Raw genomic sequence first — 12,658 nt, forward strand, 5'->3', positions numbered from 1 at the left:
GACTTAGCCGCCCTCCCTGCGGTGTAAATCACGTCCCTGCAGTCCTGCACCACCGTCCCTGAGCCTGGGAGAAACTGCTCAGGATGCTGCTTGTGCATCTCATCAGCACAGCAGGCAGACAGTGAGAACAGCGGCTGTGCCGGCTGCTCTTTGCAGCCCGGCAGCTTCCCCGACCTCCTCCTCCTCTCTGTCTCTCATGATGCTGCCCCTCCGCACAGAAGTGTTTAATCTGTGCCTCTTCTCCTCTGTAATGCAGTCAAAGAGTTTGGCACCCATTTCCATCTGGGCTGAGTTTGGTCTCATACTTTGAAATTCTGCCCAAGAGCAAGTATGTGAGAGCTGGTGGAGCTGAAGGAAGCATGAGGTGTGAACAGTGGGTACTCCTTGCCTTATTTTGATGGTTCTTCCTGTCAGTCCTCTGTTCCTAATCCCAGACAAGAGGTCTCTCCCCACACTTGGATGATCTGTGGATGACTGTACCTGTGTCTCTGAGATGAGTCGCTCGTGTTAACGTGAAACGCACAGCCTTGTGGTCAGGGCCTGTGCCAGGATTGTAAAGCACCTGGATGGGATTGAAACACAAGCTGTTCTTTAATGTTTATAAATTGGACACAAGTTCCTACCTAAAAGCTGTTTATTAGAATGTAGTACTATTGAACGGGACATTTATCTACCCCTGGCAGTTTGACATCCAGAGGTGCTTACAGCAACTGGTGGGGATGGTATTTCATTAACTGAAGTGATAAATGTTAAATGTGTGCTTCATGGGTATCTGTGACCCCAAGGAGAGTTACCATTTCCTAGTTAATTTGACAGGAGAGAGATTATAATCCAGACATTCCCTGAGTTTCATAACCAAAATCCTTCTTCTAAAGGACCAGATTGGAATGGAAACTGTGGGTAAGGACGAGCTTCGAGGTCTGTGACAAGCTGCAGAGAAGAAATGCACTGCAGTTCAGCTCCAGCTTTGTGCTGGAGGTTTTGTCTCGTGTATGTGCGCAAACATGTTCCTAAGGTACGAAGCCTTTCTCATCCAAGGATCGCAGAGGTTTTACAGAGGTTAATTAAAGAGAGTTCTTGTCTCTGTGTGCGGCAAGGGAGAGAGGCTCCATTTTGGGTGTGTAGAAACAGAAGCAGAGTGGAGTGTAATTACCTGGCTTTGCATTTTACCAGAAGGCTGGCAGAGCCTTGAGAGGTTTGCAGGGACTTTGACTCACAGTCCTTTTGCTGAAACACAAAGCCTTCTCCCCCCTCTGTTTTTAGGATACATCTTCTGAGAAGTCTGCATTGCCTTGTTTAGCAGCTACAGCTTTACCTCCTTGTGCCTTAATTATATGTTAAATTCTCAGTCCTTTTGTTTAGCTAATTTAAGAAGAGGGTGGGGGGCTCTTTACTGTGTCGGTTAGAATTTAGCATTAATTTAGTGTTCTCTGACACTTGAAAACCTGGCTAAGATTTGAGGCATTTTCTTTTCCTTTTCGCCTTTTACGACCTGCAGGTGTTTGGTGTGAGATAAAAGTAGATCCCAAAGTGAGATTTCACAGCACAAATTATCAAAGTGAAGATTCCCTCTTGATGTAGTCTACGTGTGTGGCAGTAATTATGAAAAATAGTTCAGGATAATAGGGCCTTCAGGAATCCCAAGAGAGGCACTGGGAGGTTAACCCTTCCTCATCTAACCTGGCCTCCACACTGCTGTCATCATCAGGTGAGCATGTGATGGGTTGGGCCAGGCAACTTCACAAACCGAGTGATGTTGGAGTCATTGAGAAAACTGGGGAGGTGACTGAGGACATCAAGTTCTGTTCTCAGGTAGTTTTGGATGTGACTGTTTGGTCCCAGGTTACAGAGACATTCTGGAAGGTGTTACTGGTACAGGCTGCTCACCAACTTTTAGGAATGGGGCACCTCTCAGACACAAATAAGCTGCTCTGTCACACCCAGACAGCTGAGCATTACAGCTCGTGCCCATCACAGTGTTACTGGTGTCAAAGTGGTGCTCTATAGGCAACATTTCTCTGAAGGAGATGAAAGTTCTCCAGCTCTGCAGGTGCATGCTCTTTCTGGGCAAACTTGTCCTGAACACTTCTTTGGCGGATGTAACACCAGGGTTGCTGTGGAAAGGTTCTTGCAGTGGCTTGTCACATGCTGGATCTGCATGGGGTAAAGCAGAGGTTTACCTGATGTCCTGATGGCTAGCAGGACCACAGACTTGTGATCTTTCCTGAGTGGTGTCTTGCCAGCTGCTCCCAAAAGGCTTTTCCTGTCACCAGGGCAGGAGGGTTGGTGTGTGTGTCTACACCTGGCCACACTTCTTCCTGTGGGTCCTGCCCTGCTGGCACACCATAGCAGGGGCACCTGAAGCTCTGACCTCTTACTCTGGCTCCTATGAGAGCTGGGTGCAACTGGCAGCAGCTCTGCAGCCAGGTCCTTGCCAAGATTTTTGCAGCCAAGCCCATTTGTAAGACACAGATTTGGGAAGAGCAGTTGTTGGGCAGTTGCAGACATCCAGAGCGGTGGCTCACTCCCCTCAGCAGTTCGTGTTTGCTTTTGTAGGTGGCTGTTGGGATCTCTCAAGAAGCAGCAGCTCATCTGATCCCTTCTGCAGTCAAACCAAAGCAGATGGCTCCCATCTTCCTGGCAGCCCTGGAAGAGAGCCACATGAGGTGAAGACAAACAGGGATGGTGGGCTTCCCATCCCCATGGTGTTCAAATGGACACAAAAACTTTGCACCTAGCTCTGATCTTGCTTTTAGGACAGTTTTTTGGCTTTTGTGCAGGAAGAGGAGAGCAGAGCCTGAGCAGTCATATGGTCTCAGGTACAGAGGTCTGGCTCCCCTGCACACTCGGTGTCGCCTGTCCAGGTAACATTGTGTGTGCAGCCCTAGCAATAGGACTCTCCTGAACCTCTCAGGGTTGGGATCACAAGGACTTGACAATCTTTTATTGCCATCAGTCTCCAAGGTCGATTGTGCAGAGCCATGCTCCTGCTGGCTTCCTTGCTGATTTCTGCACCCTACTGACCTTCCTCTGGCTGCCTGGGAAGAGTGCTTTTCACCATGCACCTGGCCACCCTTTGGACTTCACTGATCCAGAGATGAGAATTTTCCTAATAAAACCCCACAGGTCTGGGGAACACCATTGTTTTCCAGAGGTGCCTTACTGCCTTCACGCTGGCCCAAGTCCCCAGTGTGGGCCAGTAGTGGCTGCTGTGGTCCCTGCCCAAGGCTGAGATCAAGCCCCACGTGGGGCTCGCAGAGGAGCCGCCTGTGCCGGCGGCGGTGGTGTGATAGACGCACGTTGCACAGTGTGTGGTGTAATCCAGCCCTGGGACACCGCAGTGCTGCCTTCCCATCACACACAGCCACTCCTGTGGCCTTTGGTTATCTGTTTTAAAGGATTGATTATTGCAGTGGGCAGTTGGGGCTGGGGCCTTTGGCATTGCAGGCTGCCCACTGTGCCCTGACCTGGCCCGTCCCAGAGCCATGGGGGAGCGCAGAGCACAGGGCCCTTCTCACTGGCCACCTGCAGAGTTAATTTGGGGATGTGGAGATTCCCTCACCAAATGGGAGGGGTGCCTTCCCAGCACCCCCCCACCCCCTGCCCCAGCACCTCTGCAGCAGCCTGCCCACCGAGGCTCACTCCCTCTCAGGCAGGAGGCTGATTTCTGGATCCTGTCGGTTTTCACTCCATCTCCCAGGAGCCAAGGTCCACAGCCGCGCCTGTGCCTCCCAGACGGGCCGGCAGACGGGAACTTCCTTCCAGGTCCTATAGACAGACATTTTATATACGTTAAAATACGTGTGTATATAAATATGGAAAGCAAGAGCTTGGGAGAGTTCGAGTCTAAATAAACTTGTATGTTTTAGGCTTTTAAAATGCTAATGTTGAATTTCAGGGGATGGGGGACGGCGAGGGGATTGTTGGACTGAGGACCAAGACAGCTGATGAGCTTGGATCAGTGCCTTTACAATTCAAGGAAAAATGGGATAGTTTGGGAAGGAAAAAGGGATTTTCTTGTTTTTGTTTTTAGTAGAAAATAAAAGAAGCTGCCTTCTTATTTGCCTCCCTCCCCCAGCGTTGGAGCAGCAAGCGACTGGTGTTGTATGCATAAGCTATTCCTTTGTGCAACATCTAAATGGTTAATTGTGTTTGAGGAAGATGTACGGGCGAATGGAGGGACCACCCAGCAAGAGACAGACAAGAAAGAGCGATCTCTGAAATGTTTAACCAGAGAGAGAGCAAAGTTGTTTAAAAATATTTAATTTACAACATTCCACACTGCTGATTATAAATCGGCCGTCCAAAAACACTGCTGCGTGCGGGGAGGGATCCAGGCAGCATGAAACAAATTCTTGTGATTGTTTTTCCTATCTTCCTCCCTCCTTTCCTTGGGGAGTTTAACCCTGTGGCAGGATGCGGGTTGCCCCAGGCAAGGAAGGCAGCGCTGTTCCCCAGGACTGTGGTCTCCAGTGCGAACACCTGCGCCTGGGGCCGGGGTGCAGCCTCCTGCTGGCGCTGGGAGAGTTGGAGGGGATGGGATGGTGAGGAGCAGCCAACCAGCTACACTGGCAGCGGTGACAGGTGGGATGGTCAGTGGGTAATGGCCTCACAGCCCCTTCCCTCTGATCTCCACCCCAGCACCAGGGTCCCCCAAAGCATCCGGCTGTGTTCCCAGACAAGGAAAGCCATGAATTCCCTGGTGATAGGTTGAGAGACTTGAGGAGGCAAACTTGGCCAATCTGTGCCATCCTTGAGACGCTGCTCGCCATGGTGATGATGGTGCTGGCTCTTTGGGTTGGCAACTCAGTCGTGTCACCCAGCCATTTCCAGCGGCGCCAGGAAGGACCCAGGCCCTCACAGGGTCATTGAGCAACAGCAACATCTTCCCCTGCTTGGGTCTTTCTCCAAAGGGGGTGGTTGGTGCCAGATGCCGGGAAGAAGGGATTTGGCCGCGCTCCGCTTGCAGCCACCGCTGATCCACAGCTGGCTGTGACGCACCCCGCCACCCCAGCCACGCTCCCTCCGTGCAAGGGGCTGGGACTACTCTCTGAGGAGTCCAGTCTGCTCTGGATGGTGGCCAGACCATCCACCCCATCACCTGGGGTTCACTCTTCAATGCTTTCATCATGATGTCCTTTCCAGTCTTCATAGCCCCTATTCTTCCTGTAGCAAGAGACTTCTGGGAGAGGAGGCTCCTGGGAGTGGCCCTGGGAGACCAGGCAGTGTGCACGTGGTGGAGGTCTGCCCCTTATTCCTCAGCCCTGCCATCATCCATCCTCATGGATGTTGCCTGTGGGGGTGGAGAGCCACCGTGCCAGTAGGGTGCAGGGGAAGGGATGAGAGGCACAGCCCCTGGCTGGTGACCCACTCCACAGAAAGGATCGGAGTGGAGCTGAGGGGCAGGAGGGATGCAAGAGGAACCAGGATCCAAAAGCAGTGGCTGCTCTCACTATAGATCCCTCCTTGGCATCGTCTTGTAGATCCCACCTTGGAGAACAAAATCCACTGTGCTTTCGCACTCCTCTTGCCCCAGGATCCCTGGCCACAAAGCTCGGAGGCCCAGTCAGCAGAGAGGGCAGGGGTCTTGCCTGTTCCTGGCAAGAAGGGGGCACGGGGAAAACTGCAGGACCTTTTGCGGGGGATTGCCACACATTTCCTAACCCCTCATCAGCCAGGAAGCCCCGCTGGCCACCTGGACACTTCCTCGCGTGCAGCGAGGGCCTGTGACAGCCCGAGGAGCCGGGGTGGGTTTGGCTGCTTGCCCCGGTGGCGAGCTCGGCTCTCAGTGGCTGCACCGCTCCGGGCCCTGCCAGCCCCAGCCGGTGCCGGGAGCGAGAGCGGAGACAAAAGAGCTTGTGTCCGCCTGCCAGCAGCCGGCCCCGCCGAGCGGCCGCCCGCCCAATTAAACCGTGCCCGCTTCCCATGCGGCAGGGGCGCCCGGCGGGCTCGCTGGCCCCCTCCCACCACCCACCGGCCCCAGGGGACCACCACCCTGTGGGGCCTCCCCTGCCTCCCTGCAGGCGCCAGCGCTTCCGCAGCCCTTGTCCAGTATGAGCACGCTCCTTTGGTCCCCCAGAGAGGGCACCTCCACCGGCTCGTGATCGGGATGGCTCACTCCAACCCCAAACATATCCCGTTCCCCCAGCTTTTCTCGCACCTCGGGGCTCGCAGCACCCGCCAGTCCAAGCAATGGAGTGCTGAGCATCCCTCCCTGCTCCTGCTGCCCCCAAGGAAGGGTTGGATCAGGATGAGACCTGGCAGCAGCAAACTCTGCCGCGGCGGGAGCATCCCCACATCCCGTCCCGACCCACGGGGCCGGTGTCACATCCACTTAGTTGGCTCCGAAAATCCCTTGCCCTGACACCTTGTTAAATACCCACCAGGGGTCACAGTTCCTGGGATTCTTTTTCCTGCTTTTCCTTTACCCGCTGAGACGTTTCGGTTGGCAGGAGCTCTCCCCCCGCTATTAGGTATCTTTCGGGGAACAAGAAACCTAGATCACTTACAAATTAATTTGGAGTTAAACCTACAGAAAATGAGAAACATGCTGCTTTGCAGGAGAGAGTGCTTGGCCAGCGATCAAGAAAAATACATCCAAACCGCCCGATGCGGCGGCTCGGCCGCGGCCGGGGATGGGGGCTGCGCGCTCAAGGTAGCCGGCAGCTGTATTCGGGTGCACCTTAATAGAGCTGAGGCCTTCCCTCCCAGTTAAAAGGGAGAAAAAGGGACTATCAACTTCCCAGCCTGTGGGGGAACGTGGGGAAGGCTGGCATAGGGTGCAGCACCTCAGCACGGGGGGTCTGCCTGCTCCAGCACCTTTGCCAGCAGGATGAGGACCAGCCACCCCATGCTATAGGGAGACCTTTGCACCAGCGTTTCCCCATCACTGCATCCCTGGGGCCACAGCAGCTTGTGCCAGGGCTAGCTCCCGAGAAGGGGTGGGATGCCATGTCCCCTCATCCCACGGCGCCTCGTGTCAGCCCTCTGGCCAGAAAGGTGCCGTAGGCCAAGGGAATGCAGAGTGATGCAAAGGATCCCGAGCCCTTTGGCAAGCGGGTGGGAGCAGCCCCCTGTGCCAGGCGCTCCCGGAGGGTCACGGGTGCGCGTTTGGCCGCCACCGCGCATTGTGTCTGCTGCGCGAGCGGCTGCGCCGGGAGGGGGCCGTGCGGGGGAGGCCGGGGCGGCGGAAGAGCAGTGATAAGATAAAAGGTCTGCTTTCCCATGCCGAGGAGCCGGGGGGGGCGAACGCAGGGCGAGCGGCGAGGCCACCCAGGTTTCAAGCACTCGGCCTCGGCGCCTGACCCCGGCACATTCAGAGAGCACTTCCTAAATTTGTCTCCTGTGTTCCTGACTCACAAGCAATTTCCTCACCCATAAAACGGCGTCGGCATGAAAGGACTGGCCGGGACACCAATTACTTGTCACCGTTTTACCACCCCGCTGCTCACCAGTCTGCAGCCCCCGGCAGTGCCTGGCCAGGATCCCCCCCCTCCTCATGGAGCCCCTCTGCCCAGGGGGACACGGCAGCCCCCATCCCCGGTTCAGCATTGCAGAGGGATCCCCAATGCCTGGCACCTGACAATGCCCCCAGGAAGAACCACGCGGTGTCTCCAGTGCTCCTGGGCATCCTGAAGGAATTACCCAGCCCAGCCTGCAATCAAAGGGACATTAACCATCCCCGGGCCCCTCAGCACTGTACTGCTGTCATCCTTCTGCTGGCGTTGGTATTAAAGATGCTTCTATGTGTCTGCATAGGAGGAAGCAAGGCTCCATCATCACAACTGTGGTGGCACCATGAGCACAGCCAATGGCCCTGACACAAAGCCCATGGATCCACGCTGCCACAAGGCATTGCCATTCGGGTGTCTCTGTGCCCTGCCTTGTCCCTGCTCCCTGTGCCTCTATGCCCTGCCTTGTCCCTGCTCCCTGTACCTCTATGCCACCTCAACTTCTTGTCCCTGGTCCCCAGCTGCTCCCACACTCAGGGTGTGGAGGGGGACAAACTGGTGCAGAAGGGCATGGAGCTGTGGAGGTCTCGGAAGGGTTTGAGCACAGCCAGGACTCCTGGGGAGCCCTCATCTGCCTCCTGGGAGTGGGGAGATGTTGTACAGCTGCGCCAGCAGCAGGACCTTCCCCGGCAGCAGTTACCCACTGTCCTGTCCCCGTGGAAAATTGCTCCAGCTCCATGCCGGCACAGGGCAAGGTTTGCCCAGGGCCTGGCGAGCACCACCGCGGCTGCTAAACGGGTTTTATGGTGGGATTTAGAGACTTTTCTGCTGGGTAATTGATTTGCCCAGGCAGTAAAAGATCAAGGCAGGGGCTCAGACGGTGGCTCCCCACATCTGCCCACCGAGCAGGCCAGGGCACGGGTGGCTCAGGGCACGCTGGGAGCCGGCAATCCCCAGTGCCACAATGCACAGCGTGGGGTGCCACGGCCCCACAACGATGGCACGGGTACTGCGGGTCCGTCCAGGAGCTCCCTTGCAGCACACCCCCGCTCCTGCATCCTCACATCCCCCTCCCCAACCCCACCACAAAACAGCCCCCAAAGGAGACAAAAGGGGCTGTTTGGGGACCTGCCACCTGCTAGTCCCCATCCTACAATACCGCAGTAAAGAGGCACCAAACAAAGGCCTTAAAATCCTAAAGGGGCCCATTCATTAGGGTGACAAAGGGGGAAAGAACTACATTATCATAATTAATCCCGGTGCTGGCGGTGGGTGGCAGGGCTCTCTGTCTTCCAAGGTGGTGTGGGGACGGCCGGTGTCACCACGTCCACACACTATTGTGCGCCGTGGCCTTGCGGGGCTTAGGCGGGTTTTAAGCTCTGTAAACACCACAGGACCCCCGCCACGGCTACCAGGGATGCCGTCCTTCCCCCCGGCCCCTCCCCAGCCCCGGCTGTTTGTCTTCTTGCTGCAGACCCCCCTAAAATCCCAGGCCTGGGATGGGTCCACTGTGCCCCCTCGGTGCACCTGCTCCCAAGACCACTGGGGAGTGGGGAAGAGCTTGGAGTCCCAGGTCCTGCCGGTGGTGCTGGGATGGGGGTTCGCTGTCTGTATTCCGTGTTGTATTTCCCATGGAGAGTTACTCCAGGTGTGATGTGCCAGGGACTGCTCAGGCTTTCCCTGGCCTTGGAAATGGGGCTTTATCTCTTCCCTATCTTATCCTTATCAGGGGGGATGAGGTGGACTCTGACCTGTGGACCAGCTGTTGGTTGTTCCCTGCTATTTGGGAGGCACAGGGAAACTGAGGCACGGTGTGGCACCCAGAGATGCATGGGCATTTTAAGGGATGTTAACACCCTATCTCCAATCCCCTCTGCTGGATTCTGCTTCCCTTCTCTATCCCTTGCAACACATCATGCCCTGGGATGCACACGGTACTGGATGAGGAAGCAGTGGGGCCGGGAACACACTGACGCTCCTTGCCCATCTGTGGGGCCTTCCCTGTGCCCCCAGCTCTCTGTCCACCTCGATGGGGTCCCAGTTCTGGGTGCTGTGCAGCCCCGGGGTCCTTAAGAGCCTGTGTCTGGCTTCAGGCCGTGGCCAGTGGGCTGTGCCGGTGGTTGGGAGAGCACCATCTGGTTTCCAGCTAACGCCCGGCACTGGCTCCCGGCAGAGGAGTTGCTGCTGCGGCGGCGGCTGTTTACAGTGTGCTGAGGCTCTGGCATGTCCCTGCCAAGTCCCCTCTGCTTCTCCCCCCGGCCATGGGGCTCTGGGGCTGCATGGTGGCCATGCAAAGCTCAGTTCCACTCCCCAGCCTCTGCCCAGTCTCTGCTTGCCCGGAGGATGCTGCTGCCCGCCGCTGCTGTTGTCCTGAGCTGCCCTTCCTGAGGAGCGCTCGCTGTGGCGGAGCTTCTGCCACGGGGATTTTCACATCTCCTTTGCTCAACGGGGTGGGACACGCGGTGTGGGGACAGGGTGTACTCCCCGGACACTCCATCCTCTCTGTGGATACCCTGTGGGTGCTGTGCCCTGCCCTTCCCAGCTCTCACCGCATCCTGCCAGCTCACCCCGGCGGCGCGGCCGAGGGGTGAGGATGGGCAGAGCCCTGGGTAGCCCCCGTGCAGGGCTCCTGCAGCCTCCAGTGCCACAGAGACACTGCGCAGGGTGGGGGCTGCGCAGAGCCATTTGCCTTTAATTGAATTTATTTGTTACAACCCCAAACAATGTAAAGCAGGCTTCTCCCAGGCTCCAGCTGCCTGCCTGCCCATTAAAATACCATCTAGAACAGCAAATCCCCCCTCCCGCCTTGATATAAAACAGCCGGTCAGCAAGAAGCGGCAGAAGAAGTCTCCCTGCATGCGAGCCGAGCCCCTGCTCCCCATCCTGCTCCCCCAAGGCCTGCAGGGCTCCCAGTCCCCTTTCGGGTGGCTCCAGGAGAAATAAGTGCCCTGCAGGGAGACTCAAAACTCATCTCTGTGGTGTCAGGGCAGAGCAGGCTGAGCCCCGTCCTGCCATTTTCCAGTTGGTTTTTCAATCTTCAGTGCCCTCCCACTGCCAATCTTGGGATCCCCAAACCAGCTGCCCTTCTGCCGAGCCCCATGGCCTCTTGCTTGGGGTGCAAGTCACCACACTGTGACAGTGCTGCCGGGGCACACGGGTCCTGGGGGACAGCTGGTCCCTGGGGACCACACTGGCAGTGGGAGGGCACTGGAACAGGAGTGCATGGTGTGGAGCAAGCAGAGGTGCCAGGGGTGATCCTGTCCTGCATGGTGCTCCTGTGGCACAACACCCTGGTGCTGTGGCATCCCCATCACAGTGTGTGTGAGCCAGGATGAGGTTATGGAAGCTGGTCCTGTAGCACTGGGTGCCCATGTTCTAGGGAAACCCTTGGTACCCTGGGATGGGGCAGAGCCAGCTCACTCCCAGGCCCTGGCAGACACTGAACAGGTCTCCATGGGCCATTCCATGACTTTTCCAAGGACATTGATGACATTTCCCAGGGTGCAGGGCGGGGTGGGACAGCCCCAGGTGGAAACCAGTGATGACAGAAAGGGAGCCAATGGAGAACGTGGGGAGGGGGAACAATCCCAGCTGGAAAGGAGGATGACAACTTACATTTTAAATATTAAGCTGATAAAAAGCTGCAGCTGCCCAGCGGTAGTGCGGGTCCACCAGGGAGGGGAATGGTGGAGCTGTTAATAGCAATCAGGCTGCAGAAGTGCTGAATAGCCGTTTCCCTTCTGTATTTGGGGACACGCCAGATGCTACAGGCCTATCGCTGGACGAGGGAGAAACCCTTTACATGCCACTGGGGCTCAGGAGAGCCCGGCAGCAGCAGGCTGGGCTGGTGGGGGCTGTGACTGGAGTGCATGGAGAAACTGCCCCAGGCACTCCGTTTATTTATTGGGGTGTCCCCCACTTTTGGCAAAGGAAACTCCAGGTTGAGCATCTTCAGCATTGCTCCGAGGTAGTGATGGGGGGATTGCACATGAGTTCAGTGCTGCTCTATGTTGGTTTACCAACCTCCCTGGGTGCCTTCAGCATCTCCTTGGGGCAGCTTTCCTGGTGGGAGCAGCAGCAGGTCTAACCAATAAAAAACTGAGAAGGGAGTGAAATGAGCAGAGAAACAATCCTAACCACTCCACAAATTATGGGTGCCATTTATCTCTGGCTCTTTTGCACTTCCTGTGCCCCATGGATGGGGTTTTTGTGCCCCTGGCTTCCAATTCTGGGGTGTTTGGCTTGGCTTCCCAAGGCAGGGGATGGGGCAGTCCACCCAAGGAGTGGAGTGTCTTTCTGCCCCCCACTGTGGCCTGGGGGAATATCTGGCCTTTGGGGAGGGCAGCTGGTACTGGGGGTGGGTGGACACCCTGCTTTTGTAAGGAGGGGAAGGGGGGGTGAATATTGTTGGGAAAAGGTATGCCTTAATTGGGATGCCTGGTCCTTTGGGGGAGAACACCTGGCCCTTAAAGTAGAGGTGCCCATCCCTTGGGACGGCTGTTAGAGAGATGCACAGACTCTGGAAGAACACTGACTACCCCTTGATATGCCTATAAGGGTGCTGCCAAGGCCTTGGGGGGTGGCCACAGTGGGATATCCAGCCTCTAGAAGGGCTGCCCATCTCCTGGGAAGTAGCTGTAGAAAGATGCCTGGCCCTTGGGGTGGCTCTGGGGAGCTGGGGGAGGGGGGTGGGGGGTCTGCCCAGCACTGGGGAGAGGGAGCATATGGGGGAATGCCTGCACCAAGGAGGGTGGCTGGGGAGGGGGGTGCGTCCTCGAGGAGAGGCTATGTGCACAACACCCTGTCCTCGGGACATGCTTAGGTGGGATGCCATTCCTTGGGGCATCTCCAGGGGGCTGCCTACCCTTTGCGGGGTAGCTGTGGAAGAAGGATGTAGGGAATGCTTTACTTTGTCGGGTGCCCATCCTCGAGGGTACAGCTATGGCGGGGGGGTGAGAGGGCTGCGTACCCACCCCGGGGGACGCTTACACTGGGGGTGTCCTTCCCCAGGGCTGTCTGTAGGGCGCTGCCGGTGCCGGGGCCGGAGGTGTGGGGCAGCCTCGGGCGCGGGCCGTGCCGGTGCCCCGGTGCCGTCGCAGCCGCGCTCCCCCCCGCGGCGGGGCCGGTGCGGTGCGGCGCGGGGCGGCGCGGGGGGGAGCGCGGTGTGTGGCCGCCGGCGGCGGGCGCGCCGTTGCTTAGCAGCGGCG

This window comes from Haemorhous mexicanus, chromosome 9 (genome assembly GCF_027477595.1).
Source record: "Haemorhous mexicanus isolate bHaeMex1 chromosome 9, bHaeMex1.pri, whole genome shotgun sequence".
In the NCBI taxonomy this organism is placed as follows: Eukaryota; Metazoa; Chordata; class Aves; order Passeriformes; family Fringillidae; genus Haemorhous; species Haemorhous mexicanus.